General features: G+C 42.8%; 1 protein-coding gene across 2 annotated transcripts in view; it reads right to left on the reverse strand.

Annotated features, from left to right (window-relative positions):
• HTR2C (5-hydroxytryptamine receptor 2C) overlaps nucleotides 1–17,450 on the reverse strand; it is a 3,940,131-nt gene that overhangs the window by 2,003,307 nt on the left and 1,919,374 nt on the right. For both annotated transcript variants that reach the window (XM_069206051.1, XM_069206060.1), the window contains exon 6: nucleotides 3,727–3,798. The gene's annotated coding sequence lies outside the window, so the exon portion shown is untranslated. The remainder of the gene's footprint in view (nucleotides 1–3,726; nucleotides 3,799–17,450) is intronic.

Genomic DNA, 17,450 nt, shown 5'->3' on the forward strand with positions numbered 1-17,450 from the left:
TGCCACAGAAAGGACTCTTCAATGATTGGTGATGAGCAGGGAAATGCTCAATAATGTTAGTGGGCATTCATAGTTTAGGTCTATTTGCTTACTGAAAGTCTGTGATGCATAAATGAATTACAAAATATAGGCAACATTTCCACCACAGCAAAGCTTCACCCTATTGAGGCCTACAAGATGCAGTGAGGTATCAATCTAGTGCTCAAGATACATCTCAAATGAAGATCCAAAGGCACTTTTGTTACACTTATGCTCCTTATGCCTCTTTAGAAGTTAACATATTTCCATGACTCAACCATAATCATGTTCTAGACCTTTGTCCCTTCCCCCCCCGGCAAATAGTCAAGTTAATTACTCTTCTGGCCAGCAGCAGGATCAACCACCTCTCCACACAGCAGAGCCACTAAAAGTGTTTAATCCAGTTCCTGGTAAAGGAGAGGGTGAGGAAGAAATCTGCACCTGTTAATTAAATGTTCAAACTACACCGGGCATGGGAAAGCCCAAGCGCACAGAAAAAGGAGGAATGCCAGACCTCTAAGACAAATGCAGGAGGATCTCCCCTTTGAGGGTTTGGTGGAAAAAATCAGCCAACTGTGTCAGTTGGGATGGAACTGAGGCTCCCATGAAAGGTCTTTTCATACACTGCTTGAAGTTGCCATGTGTAAAAGTCCCAGAATGCTGTGGAGGAGGGTTGGGATCAGGATGGAGTGATGATACTGCATCCTAGCATTGGTAAAAGATGTCTGGCTTTTAAAACTTTCCATCCCCATTTAAAAACCTCTCTACAAGGAAAAGACTTTTGAGAAGACACTGGACATGGGAGCAAGGATGGCAAGAGAATGCCTATCATGAAGGAGAAGGCATCTGATGGTACTGCGAGGATGGACGGAATGACTATCTTTGCCAGGCCCCCTTGACTAGGTTGGGTTATTGGGGGCAGTGGTACTGGACCCCTGATGTCCCTTTAAGGAACATCTGAGGGTGAACCTGCTCGAGGACCCTGGATGGTCCCACTGGAACTTCAGTTGGCTGGCCCTGGACTCCACTGCCACACAGGGACCCTGCAAGAAGCCAGTAAGCTGTGACACTTGGGGAATGTTGCAGGGAGGGTGTTCTGCTCGCTGGCTGTGGAGGGACTTTGGAAGATATCCCCGAAGCAGAAGAGAGCGTGAAGAGTCCAGGCAGAGGACAGAAGAAATAGTACCTGTAAATAGACCTAAACCTCCAAAAGGAATATACAGATGACCCTGGGAGAGTTTGCCTTTGATTATTAAGCAGTCCTGGAGCTAGAGCTTTGTGGGAACAACTGTTAGTGTGTCCTAAAGCTTCAGTAGGATAAAAGTGTAAGATTCTGGGACATTTGTTTTTCAATACGATGCTTTTTGACAATATTGATGATTGACAAATGCAAAGTTTTATATTACCATGAATACTATTGAACATTAGTACTATCTCCATTTACTTCAGTGGCGTAGTGGGGATTTTGGTACTGCCCCCAGTGATTTCATTGGTGTTGCAATATTAAGATATAATATTTTGCTGCTTTAAGTGATGTGATAACACCCTGACAAAGTCAGCAGACCTCCCTTATTGGTAATGACACCCCATATATTGTGATATTTTATCTATTATAGGTGCAGGTATTGTGATCATAGGGTTCAACACCCAGTAGAGGTCTTTCATGATATGAGAGTGCCAAAGGTATTTCAATCACCTGATTGCATAGATGTTTACTGAATGTGAACTATTTTGTAGTGTGTGTGTGTGAAATAAAAGCACTTTTGCTTTTTATACACAAAAGCACTGGCTGGACGATGATTTTATTAGTGTTCACCAGTGAGCTTGGGTTACTAGCCCTCATCACCTTTCCTGAGTAGGCCTTTGACTGCTCCACTGCAATATTCTGGGAGAGTCAAGTTCTACAAAGGGGTAAGAAACGTGTTGACATATTACTTGTGACAGATTCACATCCTTGACAGCTAATAACCAATTTATTACAGAAATTAAATATTTTGGGTTATATATTCCAGCAGGACAAATGGATAAGCAGTAAAAGGCATTTCACTCCTATAACAAAGAAGAAGTCAGACGTTTATGGGTCTCATCATTTGTTTCTGAAACAAGAACTAACCCAAATTAAACATTGACAGAAAAAGCTAAATTATAGTTTTTAAAGCCTGAAGGATGTGTTGTGGGAGGACCCTGTGCTTATATGTCCAGACTTTAAGAATAACTTGAAGTAACTTTTGGCAAATAGCCACTTTGCACTACCAGGAAAATCATAACTGGGTCAAAGCATAGGTGTGTGCCAAGGTCCCTGCCTAGCATGGGTGGTAATAGTATTACAATGTTTAAAAAAAGTGTAATTAGTAAGGGAAAATAGTAAAACAAATGTTTCAGCATCTGTTTTTTTTTTAAAGAACAAGGAGAAAACTTCCCATGAAAAGCAGGGAACAAAGGATCCATTAGGAGTATTTTCCATAGCCAAAATCGGTGTGGGAGGGAATAAGAAACTTAGGGGGTTATTACAACTTTGGAGGAGGTGTTAATCCGTCCAAAATGTGACGGATATACCACCAGCCGTATTACGAGTTCCATAGGATATAATGGACTCGTAATACGGCTTGTGGTATATCCGTCACTTTACCGTCACTTTTGGGACGGATTAACACCTCCTCCAAAGTTGTAATAACCCCCTTAGACCTTTTCTTAGCCCATTAATTTCTGGGTTTTGAACCCACTACTCTGAACATTTTCTCCATTTTCCATAGATACATTTCCTGAGCAAACTAGACTGTCTTCTACTGTCTTTACTCTAGCCAGCGACTGGAGTAAATTATTTTCTAGGGAGTGAGGAGGAATGGTCACCCCCAGATTTGGCGAGGGTGTAGGAGAAACAGTTTCTCCAAAAGTAATAATATTTTGCCGTTGTAGATTAAAAAAAAGTTGTGCTTTTCCCCAGGGGAATCCTGGGAATAACGTATGAATTAGAGAGAAATATAAGTGAAAACGTGCACCATGATCAGCTTTTCCTTTCTATTCATGGAAATGTTTGTGAACTTCAGAAAGTACTAAATTTACACTCAAAAGTAGGTGTACATCTATAGTTGCATTTTAACTACTTTATGGGTGACTCAAATCAAGAGAGGAAAATAACTGCTTACATTTATAGAACGCCAACTTCAAAATAGAGAGAAAGAAATGCAAATAGACCAGTGAAAATGAAACAGAAGGTAAACAATTTCATATGTGTCATGTGTCTAAATACTGACTTTTTTGCACTCTGGGTTTTGATGATGTCCTAGCAAGCCATTAGCAGACAAATAGGGTAGGGACATCTAGTGGACTCTTCCACGTGCAGATCCTGTCTTGGTGAATCAAGACAAGGAACATATATGTGGTGATGAAGATTTTCATGCATTGACTAAATTTATGAGCATAGAAATATTTAAAAATAGGCTCGACAAGCCTGGTGTGTATAAAGTTGAGCAGACAAGGTTAATGTAAAGAGAAGGTATGTCAATATATAATTGATCAATTGTTCATAACTGAACACTTGAAACATGTGAGGAGGAGGGATGGGAAAAGTACACATATACACACACACATATATATATATATATATATATATATGTAGATAGATGGATAGAAAAAAACTAAAAAACATTATACACTACTGTAACGATTAAAGTATCTCAGAACAAACTTAAACCAAAATAATCTTACCTGCAGTTTGGAAAGCACTGCTGAATTATGTAATATCAGAGATTTTAGAAAGACTTGAAAAGCGTGTAACACCTGAAATTTGAAAAAAACATCTAATCAGTGATAAAGCAATTGATGCATATTTCTTTTTAACTCAGATTATTTAGTATGCCATTCAGAGTTTTTTGTTTTTTTAACATTACTGTATACCCATATTATTTCAGCTTACTAACATGGAACCTCATAAGTAGAAGCAGTTTGTTGCATACTAACAAATACTTATGAAATCACTTTAGTATAGCAGATAATTACGAATAAATATTGTCTAAAGTCATTCAATTTTAATGTAATTTCTGATCTGCCAAATGACTAAATACTAAAGTAGTTGTCCAAACACCAACTGTGGTTTGTGACAAACGGCTGAACCTCTTTGCTTCAATACAGTCATGCGAGGGAAATGAGTCAGGGCTTCTTAGATCTCTTCAGCTGGTTCTAGAAAGACAAATCTTTCTTGGTTGGCTTCCTGGCAGAGCAATTTGGGAAGCTGACCTAAATATGTGAGGTAGCACTTCTGTTTCCCACTCCAGTTTTCACTTGTAAGAAAATCAATCTAGGTGGGTGATCCCTTGCTGTTTCCACTTTGCACTCACCCCCCTTTAACGAGCTGTGTAATACTAGTATGCCTTTACTCCTCACGTCAGCTCCAACAAGGCAGCCACTGCTGTCTATTAGAATATTAAGTACACACATGTAAGCCATCATTATTTGGTTGCCCTGATGTTGAGGTGCTATCAATAATAGTGTAGTGCATTAACATTCCTCTCTTTGGTTTCCTCTCCGTGGTTTATCCATTTAACTCCACTAGTGTGGTGTACCTAAATCAGTATTTAATAGACTCCCAGGTTTAAAAATACAACATAATGATAACTTAAATTTCACACAAATAAAAGTGATTTACTATATCGTTTGCTACTTTAAAAGACAGGGAGAATAAGGAGTGTTTAATTCACCTGCTGTGTCCTAATAAGAAAAATATCAATGCTGAGAACTTTCCACACCTTTCACACCTCTAAGCATCCCACACACATCCACAATCTTCATGAAAAACTGCTGCAAACAAGGTTCAAAAGGAAATGAGCAATGAGTTGAAAAGGTGAGTGGGATTAATCTACTGTATTGCCTTGTAAGTAACTAGAAAGTATCGCATAAGTATTTTTTTAAAGAGTGGCAAATGGAAGATCTAAATCTCTATTGTAAGGGATGAATTTCAGCTATTCTCTGCAATGTGTACTGGAATCCCTTTGCAGCAGACTATGCTTAAATGGTCAGTAGTGAGTACAGTTGGGAGGAGGGGGAATATCTTTAGTGATGCCTTAGCCATCTTACATTTTAGTATACAAAGAACCATCGAAGTATTGTGGAGCCACTAGGATCAGTAACCATAGCACAGTGACATAAAAGTGGGAGCGGCATATGTAAGAACTTTATACAGCTTTAGGATCTCCTGTTTAGCTTACTCAAACTTAAAAACGTAATTGGAACACCACAAATTAAGACATTTTCTTTCAAGAATCCTCCCTATGGTATCAAAAAGGGCAGTGGAAGACTTTGTTTTCCCCTTCCCTGAATGTATATGCTCAGGATTTTGTTCCAGAACTGGGGATGTAGGAGATTGATTTTTTTATTGAGTGGGTGACAACCCTCATCAAGCACAATCTCGGTCAGGATGAAACACAAACTCCACTAATCTAACTTGCATTCAACCCTCTGGTAGCTTGGCAGAAAAGTAGTCAGGCTGAACTTAGAGGCAATGTGTAATATATTTATGTAGCACTCAAAAAGTAATAAAGTGAAATAAAACACAATTTGAATAATAGAGAAAATTCCGATAAATATAATGGTACCAGAATGACAAAAATCCAATTGGTAGAGCTAGAAATAAGCTATTTCAAAGCTGTAGGTAAGTATAGCATCTAAAAGCACAAAGTGTCACTCACTTTGCCATCTGGTGGTGATATACTGGGGAATATTCACAAATTCAGGTAAACTGTGAGGTAGCGTGGTCCGAATACTGGGACCAGGTTAGTCCTGTTGAAAAAGTTATCTTCTCAAAGTCCAGCGAGACAAATCCTTGCATTGGCATTGTGGACGGTCACTGATGTAGAGTGAAAAATCAATGGTCAAGAATCACAGATGATTGTTGCTGGAGCTTTGCTGGTCACCCCAAGCTGTCACCGCTGTAGCCAGAAGTGCAGATCGGGCACTGCTAGTCATTGCTGGCAGTCTCTAAATCATAAAAAGTTGGTTTAACTGGAGTTTTGTGCTGGCAGTCATCGTGAGCATCAGAGTTTTGGCACAAATGGGCCCGTTCCCTCTCACAAATAATCCAAAACTTCAAGACTTCTCTTTTACTTCGTATCTCTTGGGGATCAGGGACTCACTACATCAGAGGCCAGCAGGACTCCGGGAGGTCCAGATGCAGCTCCAAATGGATGCAGCTGCAATATGTAAGGTACCGCAGTTGCAAGAAGGCCTCTGGGGTATGTTGTGTTCCTGTAACTTAGAACAGGTCAGCCAACTGATCCTTGGCATCAATCACTTCTTTCCTGGAAACAAGGAGACATTCCTCTCTCCTTCAAGCAACAAGGCATGCCTCAGACAGCAGAGCAGTCCTTTGAAGAACAAGGCAGGCCTTAAGCAGGAGGGAAGTCCTCTGAGAAACAAGGCTGGCTTCAAGCAGCAAGGCAGTCCCCAGAGTACAAGGTAGTCAGTCCTTCGGAATACTTTGACAGGTCCAGAGTGTACTGAAGAGTTGGTCTGTGGTTCTCTTTTGAAGTTTTCTCTCATTTTAAGTACTCTTATTGCTGTGTTATGGCTGAGCTATGGGGTGCCCACACAATTGAGCAACTAGTGTTTGACTATATTACCTGCTTCATAATAGAGTGGCATAGCTCTTGGGATTTTTCTTGTATGTGTAAGCTACAACTTATGTAGCTTTTTGTGTTTGTGCCTTCCTCAGAAGATGTGAAACTACAACCCTATACAAAAATATATTTTGTCATACAGAGCCTTTCTTTGTGAATCAGCAGGACTTCAAAGTCCCTGTGGGACAAGTCAGGGAGTGGGAATATTTGTAATGTGAAACAGCAGTAAAATCTAATAGAAGTTATTTGTATATGAATGTATGTATTTGTTATGCACAACTAACAACATATAAGACTAGTTTACAGGTACCAAGAGAAAGCAGACAGGTGAAATGAAGGTTCCCTCCGTTTGGCTGTCTATGCGCACACCACATGATAGCGCAGAGTTGGGTTCAGTCGGAATTGGAAAACAGACGCACGTATTCACGTAGGCGCCGGGAGGTTCACGACGCCGAGTGCAGCGCGGAGCACGAGCGCGGCCGCAACTGCCACAACCACTATTGCTGCTTTGGGGGCCGAGGAGAACTCTTGCCGGTCGGCTCACGCACGGAGCGCGGAGCACGGCGTTGTCGCGGCCTTTGGGGGGTCAGAGGATCTCTGTGCGCCCCGGCTGTAGGTTGGCATTCCGGCAGGACCAGGCGTAACCTGGGCGCTGGAGGAGCCGGAAAGCCAGAAGCCAGAGTCAAAGGGAGCCAAAGGGAGCCAGAAGGAGAAGGAGAAGGAGAAGGAGCCATCCCCTGTGGACCCCTGTGACCTGTGACCTCCTGCAGCCCCTCCTGGAAAAGACGCTGAGCGGAAGAGCAGACCGGGTGAGGACTGACCGGGACTGTCCGGGACCGGGTAAGCAGACTTCGTGGGGGGGAGGGAGTCCATCCTGGCCATTGAACCCCTCTCCTGCCTCCCTCCCCGGCTCCTGCCCCTGCCCTCAGCTCCGGCATCGGTACCCAACCGCGCCTCACCCACCTCACCCAGCCTCACCCAGCCTCACCCAGCCGCAGCCACAGCAACAGCTCTAGCCATAGCCCTAGTTGGCCCTAGCTGGCCTTTGGCCTTGGACTTGGACTTGTCGTTGATGTTGGTGGTCTCTTCTAAAGACCAAGCAAGGAAGGAACCCAGTAAGGAACCAAGGAGCCAAGGGGAGGGGTACGTGGGAGTGGCGAACGGTAACCAGAGGATGGTTGGGACAAGAGGAAAAACAAAGAAGGCTAGGGAGGCCAACAAGGCGCTCACTCACCTAGCGGATTCCCAAAGATCAGAGCAGGAGCTCAAAAGTCTACAAAGCCTTGGGTTAGACCAGGATCAGGACCAGGACCCCAGAACCATCCAGCAATCCCAGGGGGGATTCGCAAACCTAGGTGAGGACACAGCAGACACAGCAGAGGGTGTCCAATTCGGGTCTCCCACCAACAAAAGCGATTCCAAGCCAGGAGAAGAGTCAGGCGGGACATTAGATGTGGTGACACTGCCTTGCTTGCCAGCCCATACTGACTCTGACGATATAGGGGGTGCCCTACCGAATGCAGGAGAGACTGTAGGCGAAACTGTGGGGGGCCTTCTAATTCCTCTGTGCAGGGGACATAAGTATACACCGACGCACCCGGGCCCGGGTGGATCTACGGGAGCAAGGAAAACTAGACCAAAAACAAACACTATCACTAACTATTACAACCATGTGAACCTGACCTCAGAACAGCCGCAAACGCAAAGTCCTAAAGCCACTGGCCTCCGATCACAGCCATCGGGGGGAGTGGGTGGCTACAACATGGGGGGGGGTGAACTGGAGCTACCAGCGACCGGGCTCCAGGATACTCGCCCACTTCAGCTGCAACAGCAACCGTTTGGTTTATCGCAATTATTCTGCCCAATGAGTAATCCTCTTGGGGATGGTGAAGTGGAGTTAAATAACCCCCCAAAGTGGAGCAACTTTTCGGGAGAGCAAAGAAAAGGTAACGATTCACCTTATCCTGACCCCCAAACGGGACTATTGAACTCCGGGAATTTTTCACTAACATCCTCTCCACAATGTGCCCAAGCAGAATTCACAGCGCTCCAAAATGTAATGAGTCCAGAAACAGACTGCTCACCATCTAAACAGACCCATAAAACCCCAGCGCCACAGCTTCACTGCGGAAGACAAATTGTCAAAACTAATTTAATGCTGGGCAGACTCAACAGTAGTTCTTTCAGTCTGGAGCTGTCCTCACTCGACAACTCCGTTATTGGCAACACAGACCCTCAACTAAACAGCATAACATCAGAAGACCTAAACTTCCTGGAAGGTAGTATAATCATAGGCCACAGAGGAAAGGAAGGTAAAAATTCAGAAGGTCAGATAACCAACGAACAAAGTGGAAACGGAGATGACCTCTCACTAGACCAACCAATTCTTAGTATCATGAAAGTTATATGTGCAACACTGGGCTCAATCGCAGCAACGATCATGGCCCAATCTCAAAAATTTGATGATCAACTTGAACTGACCAAACAACTTACATCCTCAATACAGTCTATAGATTACAGGATGGCCCTAGTAGAGGGCGTAACTAGGGAAAACCTGTTGCATCAAGCAGTGGCCGATAAAATGGACAAGTTGGATGGACAAGTTTGTGGACCGCTGCTGGAAAAACTATTGGAAGTCCCAAAAGTAATCAAAGACATAATCGAAGACTGCAAACACAACCTTAAAAGCACACAGGGGTGCATTCACGAGCTAGGAAAAACAGAATCTAGTTTAATTGAAGGGCCAGCAGACAAAGAAAATATAGAAAGGCACTTCGGCCCAGGAAGAGAGAACTATCCAGATGCAAAAAAACAGACACCTAAGAGGGAGAGAACAAATGGAAGTCCTGAATTTGGAAGCAAAGTCCCAAACACAGTAGAAAAAAGGCCACCGGGTAAAAGGCCTCAACTAACAGGCAGATGGAAAAACACATGGAAGAAAGATAGAGGAAAAAAAAAAGCACCAGCAGGAAAGGCCTTAAACATGTTACAACAGATAGGCCTAATAGGAGAAATCAGGAACACAGGTGATGAGAGCGCCCAACGTCAGTATAAAGATAAAAGCATTAAGTCGGAGAGTTTTGAGAAACCCACTGATAAAGTCTTTAACTTTATAAATAAAAATCCCGGATTATTGTGCGACAAAAGTTGCACTCACCATTCCCATATAAACCGCATACCCACTGGCCCCAGGGGACACCAAGCATCTGGGCATGACTTAGACAAAGAAAGGTGGTCCGGAAAAGACCCTGGAACAAATCATGGGATAAACGAGGTAAATGATCCTCCAGCCACCGAACAACCCAAATGGAGCCCAGGAACACTCAAACCTAGCATTTGTATCGATAAGCACCTCCCAGCTACAAAAACTGAACATTTAGTTCAGGTACACTACTCAAACATAGTAGAAGACCACTACGGAAAATGCCAGCCGCCTCCGAACTCCATTAGTGAGGGGGCAGAACAAGATAATAGCAAAGGCGAAAATAGTAGGGCAGAGACCCCAGAGTATATACGAAACGAGCAAAGTATAAGAACAACCATGTGCGTGGACAACACAACAGCTCCAGTTCCCGCACCCCGGACAAAGGCAAAATATTGTTCTCAGGGCAGCCCTGGAAATTATAATCTCAGCAACCAGCCTGGGTGGATCACTGATTCGCTTGCACCATCGCGCCCAGCTCTGGACCTGGAAACCAATGAAATCAAAGGAAAAAGGGACAATTGGCCTCCAAAAAGGGAACCCTACGAAGAACAAAGGAACAAAGAAGTGAAACTGGGGAGGGAAAAAGGCCAGGTAAATCGAACACCTACTAGTCGTGCAGCTACCACTCAAGACAGACAAAATGAGAACACCCAACTCCAAGAAAGACTGTCGCAGGAAGGTGGCGGGCACACTGTGATCCGGTCTGAAACAACGAAAAAGCCCGAAGCCACGATCTTGTTCATGCCTGAGTACTCCTCAAGAGGAAGTCACGACATCCTGAACAGGTCCAACATCTTATGTCTTGTCAACTCCCTGCCAGCCTTACAGAATGTAACAACTAAAGATCTCCTTTCAGTAAGATTCATACCAAAAAAAGAATTAGAGAACGGGGAATCAACAGAAACAGTCTGGGCCTCACCTTGGATAGCAGAACAGATCTTAAAATGTTCAAACACGGTGAAGACCTGGGGAATATCCATTGCTACTCCGCAAATAGAACCATATCCAACAATACTTCTTGAAAAAGCTACAGACCGAAACATGATGCGTAGGCAAGAGGCAAAAGGCAATTCTGGCTCGATACTTCAGGGAGCAATCAGCTCCAAACAACAACTCCCTGAACGAACAAACTTGAGTAATATGAGGTTCCGCCTGGTAGCTAATTCCCCTAGAAACAGTAGGGGTAATCCCCCACAGTTACAGAAATGCAAAGAGCAATCATTTAAAAGCTCGTAGCAAAAAATGGATAACTCGAACATAAAAAATAAAATCAGTCCCATATTAAAAATTCTAAGCTGGAACATAGCAGGTTTAAAAAACAAAATGGAAGATAAAGACTGGGTTGAATTTATTAAAAAACAAGACATCAGCTGCTTCCAAGAAACTTGGTCTACTCATGCTATTGACCTAGACGGGTTCGTCACCTTCCACTCACCTGCAATCAAGCAAAAAAAAGGAAGACCCTCGGGAGGTCTGAGTATTTGGATTAGAACTTCATTACTGAGGAACTCCGTAGTAACTCACACCGTACAAAGCAAGGGAATCCAGACGCTCGCAGTCAAATACGAGGAATGGTCACTCGAAATAGTAAATGTGTACTTCCCACCTATCAGCCGGGCTCAAGTTATGCCAGGGGTGCGGCTCCTTAAAGAACATATCCTAAACAAAAGAACCATGGATCGGAGGAACCCAGTACCAGGCCACACGAACAATCGCTCTCTCCAACCTTGTAAAACCTTTTTATTGATATGTGGTGACTTCAACACTAAACCTCATTCTATCCTCTGGGACGAACAAGTAGCAGAGGAAGATTATGCTTGGAATATCCCAACGCCTCTTATCCAACGCTGTAATGACTCCAAGAAAGGAGAATTAATCTTTGAAGCATTAATAGAAGGAGGACTTTGCACATTAAATGGGAGAACAAAGTCAGATAAAACCTTTAAATCTACCTTTCGAACTGGAAAAAGGCAAAGCATAATTGACTATATGGCAATAAACATCGAAGCCTGGCATTATGTCATCGATATGGAAATAAGGGACAGAATCGAGAGTGATCACGACCCACTGCTAATGGAGATAGTCCATCCGGACGCGAGCCCAGGGAAGGCGGAGTCTCCATTCAACGGAAATAGCCTAACAATAACTATGAGACCAAACAGGAAAAACATATTAAGGTCAAATGAGGATGAACCTTATATGAGTGTTCCCAGCCAAACCTGGTTGTCATTACTTAGCACGTTCTTAAACCCATCAGATAATGACGCTATACCCCTCCTGCATAACTTTAATAATCTGCTACTGCAAACAAAAAAGGAAAAGATCAAGCATCCTCAAATCAATCCTAAAATGATGGAGGGCTGGTTCGATGAAGAGTGTTTAAAGCTAAAAAAGACCTTATCACAAGCACTGAAGAACCGGCACTTGAATGATTCCAACGAGCAACATTTTCATGGATGTAGGCAACAGTACAAAAAATTATTAAGATACAAAAGGAAGATATTTCCACATAAACTTTGGAAAACTTTACTTTGGAAATGAAGTGTAGATTTTGATGACAGGTGATTGATAGAAAGGTGGGAAATGGTGGGGGCAATGTTAAGCAAAAGCTCTAAAAAATGAGCCAACCTTTTAGATCTGATGAGAATAGATACGCATACTGTTAGACCTGACAGCCTTAGGGTGGTGACCCCTAACTTTTTGCCTGCCTCCCTCCACTTTTGAGATACTGTTTATGCTGGTTTTTAGACTCTGTGCACTTTACCACTGCTAACCAGTGCTAAAGTGCATATGCTCTATCCCCTTAAAAATTGTAACAGTGGATCACACCCGATTGGGATATTTAATGTACTTATAAGTCCCTAGCAGAGTGCACTATATGTGCCCAGGGCCTGTAGATTAAAACCTACTAGTGGGCCTGCAGCACTGATTGTGCCACCCACCTCAGTAGCCCCTTAACCTTGCCTCAGGCCTGCCATTGCAAGGCCTGTGTGTGCAGTTTCACTGCCAATTCGACTTGGCATTTAAAAGTACTTGCCAAGCCTAAAACTCCCCTTTTTCTATATAAGTCACCCCTAAGGTGTGCCCTTGGTAGCCCCTAGGGCAGGGTGCTGTGTAGGTAAAAGGCAGGACATGTACCTGTGTAGTTTATATGTCCTGGTAGTGTAAAACTCCTAAATTCGTTTTTACACTAATGTGAGGCCTGCTCCCTTCACAGGCTAACATTGGGGCTGCCCTCATACATTGTTTGAGTGGTAGCTGCCGATCTGAAAGGAGTAGGAAGGTCATATTTAGTATGGCCAGAATAGTTATACAAAATCCTGCTGACTGGTGAAGTTGGATTTAGTATTACTATTCTAGAAATGCCACTTGTAGAAAGTGAGCATTTCTCTGCACTTAAATCTTTCTGTGCCTTACAATCCACGTCTGGCTAGGTTTAGTTAACAGCTCCTTGTGCATTCACTCAGACACACCCCAAACACAGGATACTCAGCTTCACCTGCATACATCTGCATTTTGAATGGGTCTTATTGGGCTGGGAGGGTGGAGGGCCTGCTCCCACACAAAGGACTGCCACACCCCATATTGGGACCCTGGCAGACAGGATAAAACTGAAAGGGGACCTGGTGCACTTCTAAGCCACTCTTTGAAGTCTCCCCCACTTCAAAGGCACATTTGGGTATAAAAACAGGGCTCTGCCCTACCACCTCAGACACTTCCTGGAGAAGAAACCTGAACCAAAACCTGCACCCTGACAAGAAGAACTGCCTGGCTGCCTAAAGGACTCACCAGACTGCTTTCTGAAGAGGACTGCTGCCTTCTTGTTGCCCTACTGTCTTGCTGCTCTCTTGCTGTGCTGCAGAAGTGCTCTCCAAGGGCTTGGATAGAGCTTGTCTCCTGTTCCCTGAAGTCTCAGGACCAAAAAGACTTCTCTCCTGCAGCTGAAATCCCCGTGCGGCGAAAATTCAACGCACCGCCTGCCAAGAATGACCCAGCCTGCCCGCGGTGAAAATTTCACCACACGCCAAGTCCAGAATGGCGCAGCCCGACTTCGCAACAAAAGATCGATGCAGTGCCAGCGACACAACTGGAACTTCAACGCACAGCCCTACTGGATCCACACAAGCCGACTCCGAACGACGCTGCCCGACTTCCTGAAAGGAATCGAAGCAGTGCCTGCCGTGAGGAAGAAAATTCCACGCATCGCCTACCAGAATCGACGCAGCCGCTGTGACTTCGCTCCGCAAGTCCAGGATTCCATGCATCATCCCCAGGGCATCTGAAAACCCCGTAACCCGAAGAGGATCCAAGTCAGTGCGCTGGAAATCAACGCAACGTCTTACCAGCGTGGGCAATAACGACGCAAGTCCATGTGCGAAGGGGCAAAACCGATGCACACTCACCGTTTTACACGCATCTCAACCTCTGTGGTTCCTTACGAGGATTTTTCAACGCAAACCAGGTACTTTGCACAGTAAGAGACACTTGTTGTTTCTAGGAGTACAGTAATCTCTTAACTCTAAAGACACTTGATATCACTTTCAGTGATATCCCTACATCTGCTTATTTCATCTTTAATCGTTTTGACCTGCATTTATCCAGATAAATATTATATATTTTTCTACACACTGTGTGTTGTATTTTTGTGGTGTTATATTGTGGTATTGTATGGTTTATTGCACACATACTTTACACATTGCCTTCAAAGTTAAACCTGACTACTCAGTGCCAAGCTACCAGAGGGTGGGCACAGGATAATTTGGACTGTGTGTGACTTACCCTGACTAGAGTGATGGTCCTTGCTTGGACAGGGAGTAACCTGACTGCAAACCAAAGACCCCATTTCTAACACATACCAATAATACAAAACTATTGAGTCGTAGTCGAATTTATTTAAGAATGCAGATTTCAGCTTTGGCTTGAATATTTTGAGTGAAATTAGTTTTGCAGTCTAATAGGAGGGAGTTTAACAATTTGATGCTTGCTATTGAGTAGTTTCCCTCCAAATACTTTTTTTCTCAATTGTGTTGTACTTTGCTTGTATGCAGATTTCTTGTCAACTTTTTGAGGCGAATAGTTCTGAAAAGTATTTAGAAGAGGTCGGTGGTTTTTCAAAAAATGGACTTGCAGGGCCTCTTGATTTTATGGTCCATGGACACCATTTCCATTAGTGAGGTGTGCTCATGATTTTCCAGGCCAAAAATGATTCTTACCTTTATTTTGTATATTGTGTAATTTGGATAACGTTATCGATGATTCATTGAGCTAGATGGATGAGGAGTAGAGTTGTCTAATCCATGGATTAATAGGTGTGTTTTTGCTAAATCGAATATGAAGCAAATTGTGGATATACTGTGAAGCAGATGTACTTTGTTGGTGATTTTGTGTGTAGTCAAACAGAACTCCTATAATTTTCACATGAGTGCTTAGGAGCTCTTAGGGTTCCACTTCTCATGGGCATTTTAATGGAAGAGCCAGGGGAGTTTATTTTTCTCCAAATGTTAGGACTGCAGTTTTGTTCACATTGAGCCACACAAAGTTATTGTTCAAACTGATGTGCAAACTGATAATGTACAAGATAGTGGTGGGCAATGGTGGGCAGTAGGATGACAAAAGAACGATCGTAACAAAGGTTTCCAGCAAAACTACCTGCTGAGACACATTGATGCTTCAAATCAAAATGAAGCTTCTGTGGACTAAGTCGAGATCCTCTTTGCTCCGCAAAGTCTGTATTCAAAGCACACGCTGCACAATAGGAGATTATTGCAAATGCTTGACCTCCACGTGTATTAGAGAGCCTGGTCTCCATTTAACATACAAATTGCCAAGGTAAATTATTTCTAGGTTAGACGTAGAGGCTGAATGAGCGGAGGAGTTTACCAGAACGATAGAGATTAATAAATAAAACAATTAATAAACAGAAAATTCAACATCAATGCTATCTCTTAAGCTTGTAATCAGCACAAAAGAAAACACTATCTCACGGGGGAAATATGTGAAAAAGGAAAATGGATTGGCAAACAAGTTAACAAGCCAGGAGAGTTGATGAGGGGGATGGCAACATGCGAAGTAAGAATAACGTAACGCAGCGAGTATCAAACACAGAAAGGAGGGAAAAATTATAACCAGGCAACCAATAAATCAGGCGAAAGGAATAAAACATGAGTGATTTGAATCAATCTTAACTTAACATTTTCACTCTTGTTGCTGTGGAAGTACTTAAAAAAGGTGCACTAAAATCCAACAAATCCCGGTACCAGAAATTAAACTTGAATTCGTGAAATAAATTAAGTAAAAAAGAACTTGAATCTAATCTGATGTACATAAAGCAAAGAATGCACTTTAACAATGAAATCAGATGATTCCCCATAAAATGTAACGCTGATGGATTTGAAATGACGTTCAGTTTCAGGAAGTGGAATGGGAAGCATTTACGAAAGACTATGCTATTACTCCATTAAAACATTTTCAAGGCGAATGGAGATAACAGAGCAACTTCTGAATGGAAAATAATTCTCAGAATAAAATGATGATGAGAACAATACAATGCCTAATGTTGTAATAAGACAGGTTTTGAAAATTGGTTTTGAAGATGAAACCTATGTCTTGTAAGTAATCCAGAAGGACAAGAATCAAACCTATAAATAGGGGCCTACTTTTTAAATGAATATGTTACAAAGTGAGCTGGAATAATTATTAAGCAAAATAGCACACATCTTAGATTTCAGAATAACAGGCAACAGGGAATCTACATTTTTGTGGTTACGCTGATTGCTATATGTGGACCTTATTTCTGGTGGTATTATGACTGTAATGCAGTGTCACATTTCGAGTGATATGTCCCTAAAATTGTAATGCAAAATAGTTTTCACATATTTATACGTTGAAACTGAAATTGCATCAGTGACTTGGACGTTAAATGCCCCGTAGAACACCTATAGATGAGTACAGCATTTGCATTGTGGCATGAGCGCAGTTTGAAACACTGTAATTACATGCAACAAGGAAAAGTACCTTTCCACTGAAGGAAAACGTAGTATTATTTATTTGCTAGCTAAGTCACCCCTAAACTGTGCTTTGTAGGAGCACAGGGTTGGGTGCCAAATATATAAAACTGAAACATACTAAATATTTGAAACAGTTAAAAACTGTTTGTCTTTGAGCAGGTAAAGCAGAATTTACCATTAACATGACTGTTAGACCTGACAGCCTTAGAGTGGTCACCCCTAACTTTTTGCCTGCCTCCCTCCACTTTTTGGACACTGTTTTCGCTGGTTTCAGGGCTCTGCGCACTTTACCACTGCTACCCTGTGCTAAAGTGCATATGCTCTCTTCCTTCAAACATGGTAACATTGGTTCACAACCAATTGCCTTATTTAACCTACCTATAATTCCCCAGTAAAGTGCACTACGTGTGCCAGGCCCTGTGTATGAAATGCTACTACTGGGCCTGCAGCACTGATTGTGCCACCAACATAAGTAGTCCCTTAACCATGCCTCGGGCCTGCCATTGCAAGGCCTGTGTGTGCAGTTACACTGCCACTTCGACTTGGCATTTAAAAGTATTTGCCAAGTCTTAAACTTCCCTTTTTCTACAGATAAGACACCCCTAAGGT

The sequence above is a fragment of the Pleurodeles waltl genome, chromosome 2_1 (assembly GCF_031143425.1).
Source record: "Pleurodeles waltl isolate 20211129_DDA chromosome 2_1, aPleWal1.hap1.20221129, whole genome shotgun sequence".
Classification (NCBI taxonomy): domain Eukaryota; kingdom Metazoa; phylum Chordata; class Amphibia; order Caudata; family Salamandridae; genus Pleurodeles; species Pleurodeles waltl.